This window comes from Athene noctua, chromosome 2 (genome assembly GCF_965140245.1).
Source record: "Athene noctua chromosome 2, bAthNoc1.hap1.1, whole genome shotgun sequence".
Taxonomy (NCBI): domain Eukaryota; kingdom Metazoa; phylum Chordata; class Aves; order Strigiformes; family Strigidae; genus Athene; species Athene noctua.
Window position 1 is genome coordinate 165,570,878 of NC_134038.1, and position 18,257 is coordinate 165,589,134.

The window sequence follows — 18,257 nt, forward strand, 5'->3', positions numbered from 1 at the left end:
CGGGGGGCGTGGCCACGCTGGCGGCGGCGGGGGGCGTGGCCGGCGTCCGGTGGGGCCCGGCGGCGGCAAGGGGGGGAGGGCGGGAGGGGGTGGGTGAACTGGACCGGGAACGACGGGCTGAACGGAAAGGTTTAGGGTCAGGAAGGCGGGGGTGTGTTTAAAACAACCCCCTAAAAAACCCCCCAAAAACCAAGATAAATTTAAAAAAAAAAAAAAAACAAACCAAAAAAACCCCAAAACCCACGGAGTCACGGCCGCGAAGAGGTCAAAGGTCGGAGGGGAGGAAGGAACTCGCTTCCCCGCCGGTGAGGTGAGAGGCACCGGTGAGCGCGATCGGTCCCCGAGGGACACCGAGATATTCCGTGTGTGTCCGTACCCCCCCCCCCTTCCCCGCCCCCAACGGCAGTTCCCGCCGGGCCCGGCTGCGCGCGCGCTTTCCCCTCCCGCAGGCGGGTGCGCGCCGCCGCCTCCCCCCTTTACCGGCCCATTACGGGCCGCTCGCAGACCCCCCCCTCATCCCCTCTTCGTTCCTGAGGGAGCCGCGGCCTTTTAGGCCTCTGGGAAGCCTGAGGGGAGGCCCCTCAGCCGGAGTGGAGGAGGGGGGGGCTCCCCGCCCCTCGGGGGTGTCTGTGGGGGTGGGTGGGATTTGGGGTGCACAAAGGAGGCCCTCACCCACCGGATCCTTCACCCCCCCGCCACCTCCAACCTGTGGTGCTGCGTTGCCTGTTGTCGGGTTCGGGGATTTGGCTTGCGGAGGGTGGTGGGTATGATCCTGTGGGCTTGCGCGGGTGGCGTTTTATTTCGTGATGTGTTTTGCCAGAACTGGTGAGAGCGTCGGGGTTGGCAAAAAGAATAATGATTAATTTTCATGTTTGCGAAGAGCAAGGTGCGGTGCTTTCCGGAGACAGCCGGAGGGGCTGCCTCACCCGCCTGGCTGCTGAGGATGAAGAAGCAAGTGGTGTTTGCGGGAAGGGTTGGGGTTGGGCGCTTGATTTGGAAGGAACTGGGATCAAAACAGAGAGTGTTCGCTGCTCAGGGAACGGTGGGTGAGTCGTCAGCCGTGCTGGAGGAGAGCAGAGAGAAAGGGAGGGAAAAGCCTGAGGAAACGTGTCTGAGAGAGCCGTGTAGAAAGTTTTGGTGGGTCAAAAGGTGGTAGGATGGGACTAAACCAGTAAAGAGGCTGAGATGTCGAAAGGAGTTAATCACCTCAGGTGCAGACTCAGGAGAACATGCTTTAAAGAAATGAGGAAAAATAACTGAGTATGTAAAGGGAATGACTGAAATGCGGAGTGAAATACTCTGCTGGGTTTGCTCAGCACGTCGGCAGGTGGTTGCTGACCACCTTGGAACTCGATCTGTTCTGCTGCTTTGACTTTGGTGGGGACTTCGCTCTGGGATAACACCACGGTGCTGCAAGTGGGTCTCGCTCTGCCTAATCGTTCTAGTCTTTGGAGTTTGGTTAATATTCAGGAATCGAATCCCTTCTCAGTGACCGAACGAACACTTAGATTATTTTCTAATGTAATGAGCAAGGAACTGTTTGAATCCTGAACTGGTGTGGTTGTGGGTTTGTGTTTGGGAGAATCCTGAGGAAAGGACTACTGCTTTAACACCAAAATTTCCTGAATGCAACATCTGCTTATTTTTCAGGATTGTTGAAAATTTTCTTTCATGAAAGGGGCAAAGATGAGGCATGATCTGACTCTTTGTGAAACTTAGAACTGTTACGATGGGGTACTGGTGTGATAAATTTAGGATTACATGAGCTGTTGTGTAATGCAGAAAGGAGATTAGCTGACTTGAATTCAGGAGAAAGGAAAACACTCTGGGATTTTCACTGAATGTGTGACACATCGAGAGCTGTGCTGTTAGCCCCTGATTCCTTCCACCAGAACAGTTCTGCTCAGTATTTTCAGTTACAAAACTTAACTTGGTATGATGCTGTTTATTTTTCCAAACGTGATTCAAATTTAGCATCACAGAAGAGCAAAGAAGAGTTAGGTTTTGTCTCAGGTGCATTGAAGTAGTTTTTTATGTGTCAAAATCTCAGTGATGAATGAATTTGTCAAGCTCTCTCTGAAGACAGCTGTTGAGTTTAATCAATGTTATTTTTATTCAGTGGTTGCTAGGCCTGTCTGTCATCAGAGTTCATATAATTATGCATAGAAAAGTTTTTTTTAATTTTATCTTGTGAGCAAAGAGTTTAAAAAATAGAATAGGTACAGCTTGATGAACAAGAATAGTTTTACCTGCCTGTAGTGGAACGTAGTAAGTCATGAGTGAAAGGGGAGTAGCAGCAGCAGTACAGCAATTTCTGCAGATCTTGTGACCTGGGAATCCTCCTTTCTCTTCTCACTGCGGCTGACTTTCTGTGCCGAGCTCGTGGAACTGACACACCTCCCTTGACTCTTGCTCCAGGGAGCTGCAGGCAGCTTTCTCCCATTTTACAACAGACTTTCTACAGTGTGCCGTGGCAGCGCGGAGCCCCGGTGGTGGGGAACACGCTCCTCTGTGCCCCGTGCTGTACGAGCAAGGAGGAACCGCTGGCGCTTAGTCCGAGGAACTTGGTCTTGAGTATAAAACGAGACCAGAGGTAAATGTAGACTGAGCTTTACAACGTTCCTTAGCTGTCATATCTTGTGTTAGAATTCCTTCAAAGCTTTACGGTGCGTTGAAGAGCGAGAAGGAAAGGTTTTAAGGAACATGAGGGAGTTAAGTGGTCATGCGGCCTTACCACAACCAAAATACCAAATGAAAGGTGGAGGAACAGGGACTTAAAGATGGTTGTCTTCAAGCAAATCTTTTAATTTGTGTCTTCAGGTAAAGAAGCAGTCCTGGTGTTTCAGAACAGCCGGTGTCCTTTCTATGTAACTGTGTTCCCTTGGGAAGAAATTAAAATTCTCAGGCTCCTGCCAGTAAAAAAGTGAGTTTCAGCTGCGGCGAGAGAGCAGTGCTGAATGAGGAGGGGAGGAGGGTTGCATTTCCTTGGTAAAAACTGAATTAATCTTGTATGGACCATTGTGATAAAGATGCCATGGGAATAATAGTTAGTTTGTTTTCGAAAGACAATGTCCGAGTCAGACTTTCAGACTTGTTGTCTAACGGAGTGGTTTTAGGATTGTTTTGCTGTCGGGAAGAAAGAGCTTAGTGATTTGCTGATCCTGGGTTTCGAATTGGTGATTATTAGAAAGAAAAATATTTAGTTGTGTGTAATGCTAAAAATGACGAAAAGCTCCCTTTCGAATGTTGGGAGTCCTGGTAGTTTGCTTATTCAGGCTTGCCAAATGTTACTTCTGTAACCTAGAACCTGCTGAAAATCAATCCCATGCAAGTGAGTCACCTTACAGATGTGTACGTTCACTTGTGCCTTCTCAGGGCCCTTTTCAAACCAGAATGATCTTAAAGTGCAGACTTAACTTTTTTATAATGAAAACTGTTTGGATCAAAGGTTTGGTGGTTTATGTTGTTTGTTTTTTTTTTTAAAGAACAATGCAGGGAAATACATGCTGAAGTTTATGTCTAAATTTTTGCTTTCTGTTTCCTGTACTAAGTGATCAGCGTGGTGTTTGTTGTCTTCCTTATTTCTGTCGCTGTTAGCATCCTGCCTCTGAGAGAATCCCTGTTAATTAGATGACTGACACAGCCAAAACTTCCAGCATTTAAGAGTTCAGAGTGAAAATACCACTGAGGCTCTAACACTAGGAGTTGTAGAGGGGATCAGTGTGGAACAGGAAGCGCGTTTCCCCAGAGAGCCAAAGGTAGACGAGTTTTTCTGCCAAACCCAGCAGCTTTAGAAACTTTTCTGTTGGCAGCTGTCAGAAGGTACCCAACCAGTACTTAACTACAGAAACCAATTAGTTCTGAAATGGGAAGACTATTGTTTTGTATGTTTCCACAACATATTTTTTAGGAAAGTGATAGTGCTTGATGCATAAACTTACTTTGATCCAACTCTGGTTGCAGTTAGTCAGGAAACTTCTGCCAAAGATGCCTGGACTTTGTTATAGAAGTGTGTTTTTAATGTGACTGGGTGGCTTACTCAAAAGCTATTTCTGAGGTTTTGGGGGAGGGTGTAGAATTTTCTTCTAGGAGGCAAATGACCCAATATAGGCTGTGATCTTGGTAAACCAGAAAAATACTACTGCTGTTGCATCAACAGAAGTCACCAAAACTAGCCGCTGAATTAAATTCAAAGGATTGTCAGAGCAGCAGTGAAAATGGTCATGGTGAAAAAGATGCTTGAAACCTCTATGCTGGCAATGCAGATTTCAGAAGGAAGGTACCTAAAAAAAGCTCTTCTACCCTTCCTCTATTGAAGTCAGAACCAGGACTGGTTTCTGCCTGGTGAAGGGAAGTGGAGGAGTACGTGGAAAATGCAGAAGTCTGCTAGAAGTGTTTACATAGATGTGGTTTACCTGGGAAGGGTTTTGGAAACCCGTTGTGTCTGTAGCACCCAGGGCTGAAGGAGTGACCTGAACACAAGCAGTGGTGTAGTGGGCTGCTGAATGAACTACATTTCCTTCCGAGAAGCATAGTTGCCTGTTATGCCTGTAAAAAAAATGTTACTGCCCAATTTAACTTTCCCTGCTATGTAAAACTGTTGAATGAAGTAAGGATGTTAAGCATTTATCGTGGTATAATCTCTTAAAAAATAGTTGCAGTAGAAGGTGCTATGCAGAGATATACAGACAAGACCATCTATTTGAGAAGTGAAACTAAAAACCATACCTTCAGAACCTATGGACCTAAATTAAACAGGGTTTTGTTTGTTTGGGTTTTTTTTCCTTTTTAATACAGATCATTAACCACTAACTCTGATTTCTGTCCTGAAGGAGAGTTTTGAACCAGGAAATGTATCCTTTTCAGGGAAAGGAGCCCCAGCTGTAGATAAAGAAACATGAAAAAAAATCATGCTCGTTTCAGATACTCATATAATGAGGAAAATAAGTAATTGCAGCTGCAAAACTATCGAGAAAGTGAATCTCTGATAGTTGTGTTGTGATAATAAATGTCTGCTTCTCAGTTACATAAACTTTATCTCAAAAAAGCAGCACTGGATCTGGATAGAAATAATTATTAAAGTACTAATTGCAAATGTTGCTTTTATCACTCTGCAGTATGTGGGTTATTCAAACCCAGAGGTGTTTCTGTTTTTCATTTGAAGACTAGCAAGACCAGGGAAGAAAGATTAAGATAGAAATCAAACCTGAGTGTCAGAGGCCATCAAGGGATACAAGAATTATTCTGTGAATATCTTAATAGTAAGAAGATGGTGGAGGAAAGCACAGTTACTGTTCAGTATCTTTTGACTCTTATTTAAGACCAAAGTCAACTGGTGAGCAACTGATGCTAGCGGCAGACTAGAAAAAAGAAAGAGCAGGTTTGTAAGCAGTCATTTAAGTGAGGTATTTTCATCTGTGTACTTCAAGTATGGAGTAAAAAAAGAAAAGCTTTAGTAGGCACCTTTTGAGAGATGGAAAATAGGTGATGTTTGGAAAGTCTAGAGAAGAGCGAGCAGCTTGTGTAGGTGAAAGTGTGGGAAGAAGAGAATGGGGAGTAGGAGTCATCTTAAAATCCTGCAGCAAGTAGTCAGATGATTTGTAAGCACCTGAAAGATTACAGCGAGCACGTAACAGCCAGTGCTGGTTTGTCACAGGTACTTCCTTGGCAAAGCGAGTTGACTTCTTTCTAGGATAAGATGGCAGGTCTGGTTCAAGCTGCAGAAACAAAAGGTTCCGTGTATCTTGAATTCAGTAAGGTTTTGATTTTTGTCCTAATAAGACTTCAAATAGGTGAGATTAAAAAAAAAAAAAAAAGCCTAAGAAGGTGCCATGATATGATGGGTACAAACATGGTTAAAGAAATAGACTCGGAGTACCAGTAAAGATCTTGTTAAAACAGAAGGCTGTATTGGGAGGGTTAGTGTGAGGGCTGTGGGTTTGCATTTATGACTTAAGTGCTAGAACAGACTATGCATGTTAAAGTTGTACATGGCATAAAACAGGGCAGGACTACAGATAGGCTATATGACAGGATTAAAAATGGAGAGATGGATTTGACGACTTAAATGTTGCCTGAAAAATTTGCTACAGGTCAATAAAGACAGTGGTAAGGTTTTGTATTCAAGCAAAAATAACCAGCTGCAAGCATTAGAATAATTGATTAGGTAAAATCCATAATTAAAGGAACCTTTTACCTGCGGTGGTGACCAGTGATCTACTGTGGGGGAAGGAGGAGGGGAAGCATAAGTTCTGTTTGGGTATATAAACCAGAGAACAAATGGCACGTTATGGTGTAATCCTTCTGTTCCACCCAGTGCCAGTAAGGCTTCACTGGGACACCCCGTGACCACGTTTTGGTGTGACAGAAACCAAGGGGAGAGACTGTGAAGCAGAGCAGTCTGTCTCGGGACAAAGCTGTGTGCCCTGAGGAGGTGCAGGGGGGGCTCAAGGAATTTGCTCTTTCAAGTATTGCTGCTGAGGCTGCCCTGTGCTCCATGCCCACTGAGAACTGCGCAGGAGTACGGGGTTAAATAATGTGGAGGGACAGGTAAAATGTTAAAAAAAACACCCTATCTAAAGGTTACTATTAGAGTACGTTGCTTGGGTTGGCTGTAGAGGCTCTGACTAAATGCCCAAGGACAAGATGGATAAACATTTGTTGGGAATCATCTGAGTATAACTCACAGTGCTCTGAGTGAGGTGCATGAATTAGAGCCCTCAAGGTCCCTTCTAGCCCCATCTTCTTTCACACCTGAGCTGTAATTACTAAAGAGGTTTGTCGTGTGCTGTGGGTCCCCAGCCACAACTGGATTAGTACTGGGGCTGGAGGAACGGAGTAGGCGAGGGGCAGCCTGCCTTGGAGTTAGTGCCTTCTACTGCAGGCGTGGGAACTGCAAGAAAAAGATCGTGTCCTGTGCAAAAGTGTGTGTCAGGTCGTATGTGCTTCACAGGAAGCTGTCATGGTCGTGCTGAAGTGTTTGTCTTGGGGTTTGTTGGGGTTTTTTTATTTTTCAAATCGCATGCTCTAGTGGGGTGTGAGGGCTGCTTTGGGGAGGTTTTGACTCCTTCTTGCTTGTCCATAACATATGTAGTACTTGGAAACTTTTTAGAAATGACACTGAGGATGGATCTGACAAAGTTACCACTGCACGAGTGACAGCCAGAAGCGTTCTACATATTTCATATCACGAACAGGAGGCATGGGCTAAGATGTTAAACTTGATCTTGTAGAGAGGGTTAGAAAATGACGTTGGTAGAAACTGTGGCTGTAGTAGCAAGACAAGTGTATTGCAGGTCTGTGCTGGGTAAGCTGTTTGGGGACTCCTCTCAGAAGTCTTGCATGAAGAGCTGATTGTTACAGAAAGAACCAAGCAGATGACTCTGTGTTCAGGAGGAAGCACAAATGTAGGCAGAGCTACTTTACATTGCAGCGATGGAGCTTGATTAAGACCTACAAGAAGGTAAATAACACTTGCCATCCATATTATTTTTCTGGAAGTGAATTTTCTCCATACTTTAGAAATTTTAAAATACAGGTTTCAGATGCCTGACGAGTGCATTCATATAAGCAAGGTATATCCTATAAAAAGATCAAAGGTGCTCTTTGTTGGTTACTGTTTGTATCCTGGAGTTAATTTCTCTACAGCTGGAGTCTAGAACTTCCCGAGCAGCCAGGGAGTGAAAAGTTGATCAAATTTTTTGTGCCTGGCCACTGAGTTGGGGCATACTGCCACAGGCCAGCACGCTCTTGTTGAAGTCAAAGGTGGATTTAATGGTAAAGCTCTGATACGCAACTGCATGTGGGTGTTGCATCAGTCTTTTGGTGTTTTTAGGAGAAAGTGATTCCCTGGCCGTGTGTTGTAAAGCAGCTACACTGATAAACATAAAGGAGCAGATTATTCCAGAAGTGATGGCGTGAGATGCATTGCATAAGGATGCCTGCTGGGTCGGACTGACGGCCTCTTTAGGTTGTTATCTGGTCTCAGCATGGACAGGATTTAGTACAGGGGAAGAGTGTGTCAACCAGGCAAATACCTTGGATCCTGGCAGCCAGAGCAGTGTTCAGGAGAGGTGGCTTGTGGCCGAGGGGCTTCTCGAGCCAGGGGAATGCCATGGCTTTGTGCTGAGCTGCGGCTCACTCTTCCAAAAATTAGTCCACTTGCTTTTTTTAACCTACGTGACATTAGACAATGTCCTGGGGTAAAGATTTCCACAGCTTAACTGTGTGTTTATTTTGAGCTGCCACTTTGTAGTTTCGTTTGATGTGGAGTTATTCCTGTACTGAAAGGGTCAGCCATCCCCTGTTCAGCTTCCTCAGATCATCTGTTAGAGAAGTCCCTTGTATCCATTTGCTGATAAAATCTTTTCCAGACTGAAAAGTCTTCCCATGCTTTTTCGTTTTATGAAGACTACTCTGTATCTTGGATCATCCTTGTTGAACTTCTCTGTACCTCTTTACTTCTCCTTTGTGTCCTTTTTAAGATGAAGAGGAAGAGGAAGAATGACCAGAACTGCGCAGGTTTACATATTGTAATGATTTCTATTTGTTCTCCATTCTATTCTTAACAATTCCTCCTATACAATTTTCTTTTCTTTTTTTTTGACCACATCACATTTTCAGAGAATTAACGATTAGGACACCAGGATCTTGTTCTTGAGTGGTGATAGCCAATTGAGGATGCATTCCTGTGTATGTTACATAATTTTCCCCCTATGCATCACATACCATTGCATTGGCATTGAACTTGACCTGTTGTTTTGCTGTCCAGTCACCTGATGTGGAGTTACTTCTGCCAGCTCTTCAGCTGGCCTGTTTTTTGCCACCATCAACAGACAACTGAAAGGGTTATTTATGTCAAGACTGCACCTTTTTTTCCAGGGAAATTGTCAATATGTCAAACAGCACAATTCCCTGTGGGACTGTGTGATCACCCCCCTCTATGAAGAGAATCAGACATTGGTTATGATCCTATTTTAACCCCTTTTGTAATCAACTTCTAGCCATATGAAGGCCTGCCTCCTTTATCGTATGATAGCTTAGTTTTTTAGAAGTCCTTCATAAGGAGTTTTCTTGAACGCATTTTTATCAGTCTAGGTAGACTTTTAAAATCAGGTCTCTGATCTGTGGGCTTGTTTATTCCTCTGGAGAAGTCAGTCAGACACATTTGTGAAGCTGACTCTTCTTCCTCAGCGTGTGGGAACTCTCCTTCCATCAAACAATTCTGTTTTCTACGGATTTCTTTTGAATATCCGCCTTAGTTATGTGTAGTTTCCCAGATGTTTCTTAGTAAAAGTAGGAAGAATACTTCCCACCTTCCAACAACCCCCTCGGGACAGGTGGTTACGTGCTACTGGAGCTGTTTTGGTGCTCTGGGTCTCTCACAGTAACACCCTCTGGTCCAGGCCCCTGGCTGGTGTAACATCTCACTGTGTAACCCCTTGGAGGAGGACTTGCTGCTCCTGGTATCTGAATTGGCATTTATTAGTAGTTCTTACACCTCTTCCCAGCAGTTCCTCAGATTCCTTTTTGACCTGCTGTGTAATGTGCTCACACACAGTGTGCAAGAACCTCTCTCCTAATTTTCTTCATTTGGACACATCTTCAACTCTTCACTGAATTTTTTGATATGTGATAGGCATTTCTAATGAGCTTCCCAGAAGTATTTCTCAGTAGCCTCTGTCACCTCTAAACATTTTCTTCTCATTCCCCTTAAGGGTTTTTTTTTAACACACACTTTTTTATGTAGTCTGCCCACCCCCTCCCTTTTTTTTTTTTTTTTTTTTTCCCCTCCCTTTGCTGTTTTGCAAAGCAGTGGGTTTTTATTTTGGACTCTCTTATTCCTGGAAAGATATAACTTGTTAGTTGTTAGGTGAGGGGTTTTTTTTGTGAAGTCAGAGCCACTGTCCAAACCTGCCTATCTGTGCCTTGCTCGTTGGGAGTTTTAAATACAGAGTTTTTTCAAGTACTGCTTAGGTCTGATCCCGTTGAGGTGGTGCCACACACGAAGGAAATCCGACCTAATGCTGTCTAACCAGATGATAGCTCAAATCTTTGTTCTTTTTTTATTTCTGTTGAACCTTTTAAGGAATTACACTGCAGCCTGGTTCTGTAGACCCTGCCATGATGATACCAACAGCGAGAGGTCTCCTAGAGCCCCACCACCTGCGTTGAGCTTGGCTGACAAGGTGCTAGCTACAGAACTAACCATACAGCAAAAATATAATGTTGGAGAACCTTTAGCGGACTGAATAATAATGAATTGATGTTGATCTTACTCATAAGTAAGCGATAAGTTCAGTGTAAAATATATTGGACAGCAAGTTCTGAACTCAGTGGCTTTTTTGGTAAAATGAAGGAATTGCCACTTTATGGTTGAGTGCAGTTGTTGGTAATAAATGGTCGAGGAGGTTTAGGAGGCATTTGAAAAAGTCTTTTTCAAAAGACATTCTTAAAAGTTTGTGCATTGCATGGCACTTGAGAGTTTATATCCTTTTCAAAACTCTGGGTAGTTTTTAATTCTAGTGTTTTAACTGTAGACTGCTGTTTATCTAAGTAAATGTCTATTTTTGTAATAAAAAATTCAAGAATTAAATTAAAAGCCAAACACTACAATCTGATTTGTCTCTTCTGCCTTCTTAGAGTAAGAGTTTAGTACTCAGTTGCCTAAGGCCTGGAAAAAATACAGCACTGTGGTTGCACTTTTAAATTCAGTTGCAGGTGACAGATTGGTATTGTGGAAAAAATCCACCGTAGCTAGAAATCCTCTGAGTCAGTTCACTGACAGATGAAGCAAGTGCTTTCTGGAGTGTTTACAGACTTTTATCTGGCTGAGAGCTGGCGTGCTGCTTGGCATGCTTGTTAGACAAGCACGTTCTGGTGCAACTGTGAAGAAAGTAAAGAGTTTGGTGCATGTATTCCTAATATTTACAGTAGCAGCTTTTGAATTGTGATTCTTAGCTTTCTTTGTATTTCACAGTATTTTTAAAATTTAATCAGTATAATTTAGTTCCCTTTTACAGATGAGGGAGAAATGAGTGTAGAGAGGACAAGCCTTTTGCCCAAAATCTGCTCAGCAGTTCAGTGCCAAAATTGGAAATTGAATTTGGGGATTCTCTCTATGGTGTATATCCTGCATCTTCTCTAGATTCATCCTTGTCATAACTAATTTTGCAGCTTTTCTATCGTGCATCTCGTGTGAGTTATACACTAATAATATTTCTGAAATTGTAATAAATGACGCTAAAAGAGGCTAAACCCATATTTTAAGGGAGAAGCTGCCTCATAGGATTGTGTTTCTCTCTGTGTAGTAAATTGACAGTGGAGGTCAGGTCATTGTTAACAAGAACTATGTTGGGCAAGAGCTCTGTTGTCAGGAAGAAGAGATTAGGAAATGTTTTCTTGTGTTTGGTAATCTGTCAATCTACTTAATAAACGGCAAGCTTTGGCTGGATGCAGAATGAAGAGTAAGCTTTGAAGTGAGTTTTTTCTAAATTTGGATACTTTGGTTTTTGCTACGTATCCCAAACTTCCGTGTTTCATGGTTCTTCACGCAGAACATCCTCTCATTTCATCTGCACCAATAAGCTGTTGTCTAATGCTATTGGAAGAATTTTAGAAAGTCAGAGAAGGCATTTGATAGAAGGTACATTCAATGAGTTACTGTTCTTAAGCAGGAGTTTAGCTGAAATTCTTCTCTTGGGGCATGAAAGTCCAAAAGATGTCCTGTAAATAGGTTTGGAAACTTATTTTGAATGTCAGTCCCTTCTTTGGTAGCAGATAATGTATTATCAGGGGTGTTAAGATTATTTAGGTGCTTTCTCTTTGAATCTTTATGGCAGTGTTTCTTTGTTGTTGTTGCTACTCGGGCACTTCAAGACATGATTAAAAATTTGTAAAATGAGTGAAATACCGCTTGTAAACTGGGGTCTATTTCAGATAGCTGCTGGATCTTTGAACTCCCAAAACGTAAATGAATATTGTAGGGTGAGGAAAATGGGCAAAAAGGTGAGAATGAAGTGAGTGGCTGCTGTTAATTTGTGTAGAATTTTCTATCAGGATGTGTGTATCTCCTTGATCTTTAAACCTCCCAAGTTCCTGGCAAGCATGCTTTTATTTGGTTTTGGTGGTTTGTTTGTGTGTTGTATTTTTTTTTTTTTTTTTTTATTTTAGTTGACTGAGGGAAATGAGTTGCCAAGCAGGTTTAGAGCAGACAGTTAGACCGGTGCAAAGAGCTTTGTGGTGCCTTCAGAGAAGGGTAACTAAGAAGGGAAAGGTATGTGGGAGATGTTTGATAGTCACAATGCAATATTGTGCTATTAGATTGTACTGTTGAGAACTCAGAGGTTCAGCTCCTGTCAAAACTCGCTTGTTTATGACCATGTGCTGGCCAGAGGAAGGTGAGACTTGTGCTGAGGGTGCATGTGCCTGGTTATCCTGGGCTAGAAGCATGTTTTGTGTGTTGAAATCTGGTTCAGAAGCTCAGTTCAGCCTTTAAATACTGGAATGGAATGGGAATGCAGCCTGAAATCTAATTCATTGAAGAATTTCTACTTTTTGACTATGAAAAGTCCTCTTCTGTGAAGAATATGGGACTGCAAACATACAGGCTATTCTGGAGCCTTGTTTCTGAAAGAGTGGTGTTGGGATTAACCCATTGCAGACACCAGCCCCCAGGAGGTTAGTGTGCTGGTCGTGATTTTCCCATAGGAAGTATTCTGTTCCCCCGTGACCTCTGTGTCCTTTCACAGCACAAAGCACGTTATTCTTCTCATGGGAATGCAAGTGGAGAATAGGAGCTTGGTGTTAGAGCTGATTGTGTAGCATTTCTATGAAGGGAGTTTAGTGTTTTGAGCATATTTCTTGTTTTCCCACCTCTGAAGTCTTCAGAAGAATGCTTCAGCCCTGGCCCTCATGGGAGGAGAATTCCCACTTGGTCAGGCAGACTTGAAGGGTGGGACAATTGGGTTCCTGAGGGCTGTTCTTCTCTTCCTTCCCTTCTCCCTCTCTCTTGCTGATGCTGGGCAGTGAGAGCTCCCGCAGCAGCTGACACCAGTCATTTTACTTGGGCGGGTTTGCAGCGGTGATAGCTTCTAGCATCTCAAGGATATGAAGAATCTCCACAGTTCAACAAAGGGCAAGAAAATCAGTTTTTTCCTTGCTGGTGTGTGTGTGATCTAACATATAGCTGCGTTTTCTGCATCTGCAAGGAAACTTCTTCACTTCACTTGTTTTCAGGGGGGTGTTTGTGTTCTGGGTTTCTGGCGTTGACATGAAATCATAGCTGTTGTGAGGACTGAGAAGAGGTCAGAGAAACATTTGCAGCTCGAACAGAGACTGTAAATCAGACAGTAGACTCAGTATTGGCTATCACTCTTGCTTTTCTGCTTTGTGTGTCCTGGGTATAGCCCAGGAACACATGCAATACCTGTAGCCATATGTACGCCTGTGTGAATATGTCCCCTCTTCACTGGAGCCCAGATAAAAAATTTTCTCATTTGACAGTACAAATTTGCAGTAGTTTGGTTAGTTCTGTCTCGAGCAGCATCGATCCTGCTGTTTCCAGTTGTTTTGTGATAACTTTACGGCAGAAGGTTGCTCTGATTCTGCTGTCTCTGGGGAGCCTGTGTGGGATTGATGGATATGTGGCAAATCTCTGCAGCGCTGGGAGGGTGAATTATTGCTAATGGTCCATATGCCCGCCTTGCCCTCAGGTGCTGAGAGAACAGCAGTCAGATTGATCTGCTCTGTTGGCAACAGCAGAAGACAACGGAATGACCTTTATAAATCCTAATTTTTAGTAAACATGTTTTTTTCCCCTTCATTCCTCCCCTGTCCTTCCCCAAACACACAGTCTTGGCAGAAAAGCTGCTGAAACTTTGCATCTGATCTGGGGCTGCTACTCTGGTGAGCTGTGCCGTTCCCTTCATGAAGAACAGGTACGTCGGAGAGACGGGTCATGTGTTTGAAATGTTAGGTGCCGGGGGGATGCTGCAGCTGTTGGTGGGGGTTTGGAGTTGGAGCAATTCCTACTTTACCAAGCTCGATGTTTTAAATGCTGGGTTAAAATTTCATGTTGAAAGTTTAGGTATAGGATTTTCTATAAGCAACAAGATGGAGCAAATAATTTTATGGATTGAAGTGCAAGAAAAATTACTAGAAATTATAGAACATTACTAGAAATTATAGAACAGTGATTTTTATTTTTTTCCTCCTTCCACTCTTCACTAGCTCAGTAATATGCTTTTATGACTACCCAATGCTAAGGCCTGATTCAAGAATGCGTTATAGAAAACTGAAATGTTGAATATACTTTAATGAAACAGGTTGCTGTTTATTGTAAAGGGAAAAGTTTTCATACATTGGATGTTTTTGCCTCTAAGCTTACAGTGGGCTGGTGGTGTCTGAGCTGCTGCTATCTACCTACAAGAGCTGCATTTTCCTGCACTTCAGTGCTAAAGGGAGGCCTTCTGTGGAGGCTGTAAAACGCTTTCAGGCAGAAATGTGAAGAATTTGGAACATGTAGCTATTGTTAAGTGAGATGAAAGCTTTTGTCTTGGGAAAAGGTAGTATCATTCAGCATCTGTTAGTTTGAGTTTATTTTTCCTGCAAGAAGAAATCCTGCATTTCTTCCTTTGCTGGTCAGTCTTGTTTTCTGTAAGAATTTGCAGTACAGCCAGGAAACTAGAACAGCAGGAGTTTTCCAAGGGAGTATATCTGTAATACTATGGATAGCCACCTCTTTGTTCTTGCATTTGAGGCACAGTTTAATATTAGCTTAGTTTGGACTCTTCTTGGTCATGCACTCATTTAGTAAGGAAGTGAACGAGGCTGTTCTGGTTCTGTGTCTGAGTGTTGCAAACCCTGTGTCCTGGTACAGGTGGGGATGAGAAAGCTGCTGGCTGCATGCAGAGATCTTGTGCTGTATTTCTTAACCTTAGTGAAGCTCGTAGAACCATGTAGTGGGCTGCTGAGAGTGTCACGAGAAGGCTGGTTAAATGTGTGCTTAATGACCACTGCTGTGTGCGTGAAGTGGCACATGCAAATCTTTCTGTATAGGGGCTTTATACAGCCGTGCCGGGCGAGTAACCTCCGGAGAACACCTGGCACCTGCTCTTTTCCTGTGGCCAAACACTGGAACCAGTTGCAGAGAGGCTGTGGAGTCTCCATTGGTGGAGGTACTTGAAACTTGACTTGGCACGGCCCTGACCAACCTGCCCCAGATCACCCTGGGTGATCTCCAGAGGTCCCTGACATCCTCCATGCTGTGATGGCTGTGAAATCCTCTGAGTTCTGCTTCAGCACAGCTTCCTTACCTGGTGCAAAGTTGGCCACCACAAGCTCCTCATTAGGGAGAAGCTCTCAGGCAGGTGGGAAGTAGAAGAGCCTGACCTCCTGTCAGCTACCTAGAAGTTATGGTGAGCTAGAATTGGTTTTTTTTGTGGGGTTTGGGTGAAGAGCTGCTGTGCTGGCATACGCCGAGGGGGAGGCTGGTGAGGCAGGGAGCAGGTGGTGTGATGCAGTGCTGTTAAGTGCTGATGCTGGTCCTTAATTCCAGTTAAAAGTTGTTTTGTCTTACGACAGTAGCCAGCCTGGTGTATATTATGAATGAAGTGGTATATAACATAACACACCTCCTAATCCGGATAAGGATCAGCTTGGAGAAGGAGGGCCTTGGGACCCTAAGAGCATTGTCTGCATTTAATATGCTCTCTGCCAGCCTTGCGTTGTGAATGAATAGCAAATAAATGATTGTGCTTGTTCCCGAAGAGGTGGTAGAAGCCTTTCTTCGGGAGTTGCAGCATTATGTATGAGGAGAGTTTCTGGCTCCTTGAGAAAAGTCATCTGCAAATGTGTGTGTGTACCAAACAAGTACAAAGCCGTGGTGTATAGTGTGGTGTCAGAAAAAAAATTCAGTTTTTAGTCATAGTTCCCTTCCTGTCTGTGGGTGACTTCAGAGGGAGGGAGCATTCTAGCTGAGGAGCACTGTGGCTTTCTGACCTGCGTGGCTGTCTGAAAACTCTCTTGGGGGAGGTCGCGGCACAGCTCCCGTGGGCTGGAGAGCGAGGGATGCTCGGCAGCAGTGGGGGAAGCCAGCTCTGGTGTCTCCTCTTCACCTGGCTCCTGCTACCACGTGAAGGCTATCAGGGTTTTCAGGATTTGGTTCAGGACCTTCTCACCCGCTGAGCTGAGGTGCATGTATGTGTCCTTAGTCCCTTACGTGGTGTAATCTGCTGTGGTTGGCAGCAAATTATCAATTAGAGTATGGCAATCAGATTGTTTCAGCAGTTGCTTTTTCTCTGTGTAACACAAGAATGGGGGAAAAGATGCTGTTTACAAGATTAATTCACTCTTCTGTAACTAACCAGATGTGAATTTGTTATAATCTGAACTCCGTTTGCTGGCTGCAGTGCTGAATTTCCAGCTTCTGACAGATCTGTGGTGTGTTGCATCTCTAGGAAACGTTTGCAAGGCTGCGCTGAAAAATCTGGTTCTGAAGGCGTGGATGAATAACCTCGGTGCAGGGTGTCCTTCCTGGCCCTACGTTACCCCCACAGGCCCCCCCCGACTATCGCCCCCCCAGCCATGGGAAGTGCTGCGGTTAGGGGAGACGTTGGAATTGGCTGTCTGTGTGGAAGCATCATAACTGAAATCATGCTCCTGTAGCTGAATTTTTGTCATCCTGGCAATAATAATGATTTACGCTTTTGTAAATGGAAGGAAGGACTAGAGAGCCTAAGCAATTATTTATTTTCGTTGGAAATTAAGAGACTTTAAAAGCCAAACCCTGCTCTTTCAAGCCTGCTTTTGCTTTTGTTTCCTGTGATCTATCTCTGAACTTCATTCTATATGTCTCTTGTACCTGAACTGAGCCAGAAATGCAACATATTGTGTTACAGGCTTATGGAAACGCCCTGATGTCCTCTTGCTTCCAGTCAACTTTGTCTTGGATTTTGCAGTCAGGCAAAAGGAAAAAAATACTCTGAACGGATTCTCCTTTAACACTTGTCTTAAAATCAGCAGGTTTGTTTTGAGGTAGCTGATCTTTGTTTGCAAAAATTACTTTGAATAGGAATGGTTCCCACTTTTAACTTTTATGAGCACTGTTGTCGCATAAAGTTAACAAAGATTTCAGAATCCAATATGCAGTCCTCAAAAACTGACTATTAGCTTTGGAATGCTTAATGTTTTCTTCTTAATGAATGTTTCACATCAGGTGAAGCAAGTAAATACAAAGTTTTCCTCTCTGCAATTAGTAGAAACAGTTCCCAGCGCAATGCTAATAACCCAGATTTCTGTGAGAAGATGAGGCTGGTCAAAGAGCCAGTCGTGACATATTTCTGCTGCTCGAGTAGAATGAATGTGTTGTTCCCGAGTTACTCGTGGAACAGGGGACAGAAGGGATGGTCCAATCCTGACACTCAGCCCTACAGCAAGATCAGATCTGCTCTGACATTTCTTTCTAGACCGCAACACCCAAGTTTTTATGGACACCCAGCTCACCGGTTAGTTACAGGGAGGAGCTGTTCCTCTGGAGACCTGTGTTCATCAGGAAGTGGTGGTTTATTCAGTTTTTAAGGTAAAAGTGGAAAATCAAATGCCCCGTACTTGAATTGTGGGGATGAAGCCAGGATGGCTTTTGCCCAGAGCACAAGAAAACTCCCAGGGATCAGATCTGTTGCGATGGGACAGCCATGGTGTCTGGGTGCAGAAAACCAGAGGTTTTGTAGTGTGCTTGGTGCTGGCTTTGCTTTTAAGGATTATTTATGGTTTGCTTTTTGTCTTCTGCCCTTAGATTAGGGATACAAGCTGTGTGAGCCCCAACAGAACATGCTCTAGCAAGACTCATGTCGAGAAAGATCACCAGTGAGACAAAGCCCTGAATGTTTCCGTTTCAGTATACTTGTTTGCAACTTCCTTTCCAATTCTGGTAACAGAAGACTGTGGACTTTCAGTTCAGTTACTGACATATATTGAAAAGAAACTGTGTGATAATTTCAGTGGTCTGTTCTGAGTAGTAGGCTTGCATATGCAGGGATTTTCTGCTTTATTTCCCACTCTATGAACAGCTCTGGAAGAGGGGTTTGTCATTGAAACTTGAAACTAATTTATTTTTTTACTCACTCCTGAGACCTGGAATATAAAGTCCACATTCCTGGTGATTTCAGTGCACCTTTAAAGACAGTTTTTAAGTTTTAGGTTTTTTTTAAAAAACATTTGCTGTGGGCTTGATTTGAACAGGCTGTATTTGTCACTGG

General features: G+C 43.6%; 1 protein-coding gene across 1 annotated transcript in view; it reads left to right on the forward strand.

Annotated features, from left to right (window-relative positions):
- Positions 1–97: 97 nt before the first annotated feature.
- SCAP (SREBF chaperone) overlaps positions 98–18,257 on the forward strand; it is a 65,019-nt gene continuing 46,859 nt past the window's right edge. The window contains exon 1 of the mRNA XM_074901047.1: positions 98–310. The gene's annotated coding sequence lies outside the window, so the exon portion shown is untranslated. The remainder of the gene's footprint in view (positions 311–18,257) is intronic.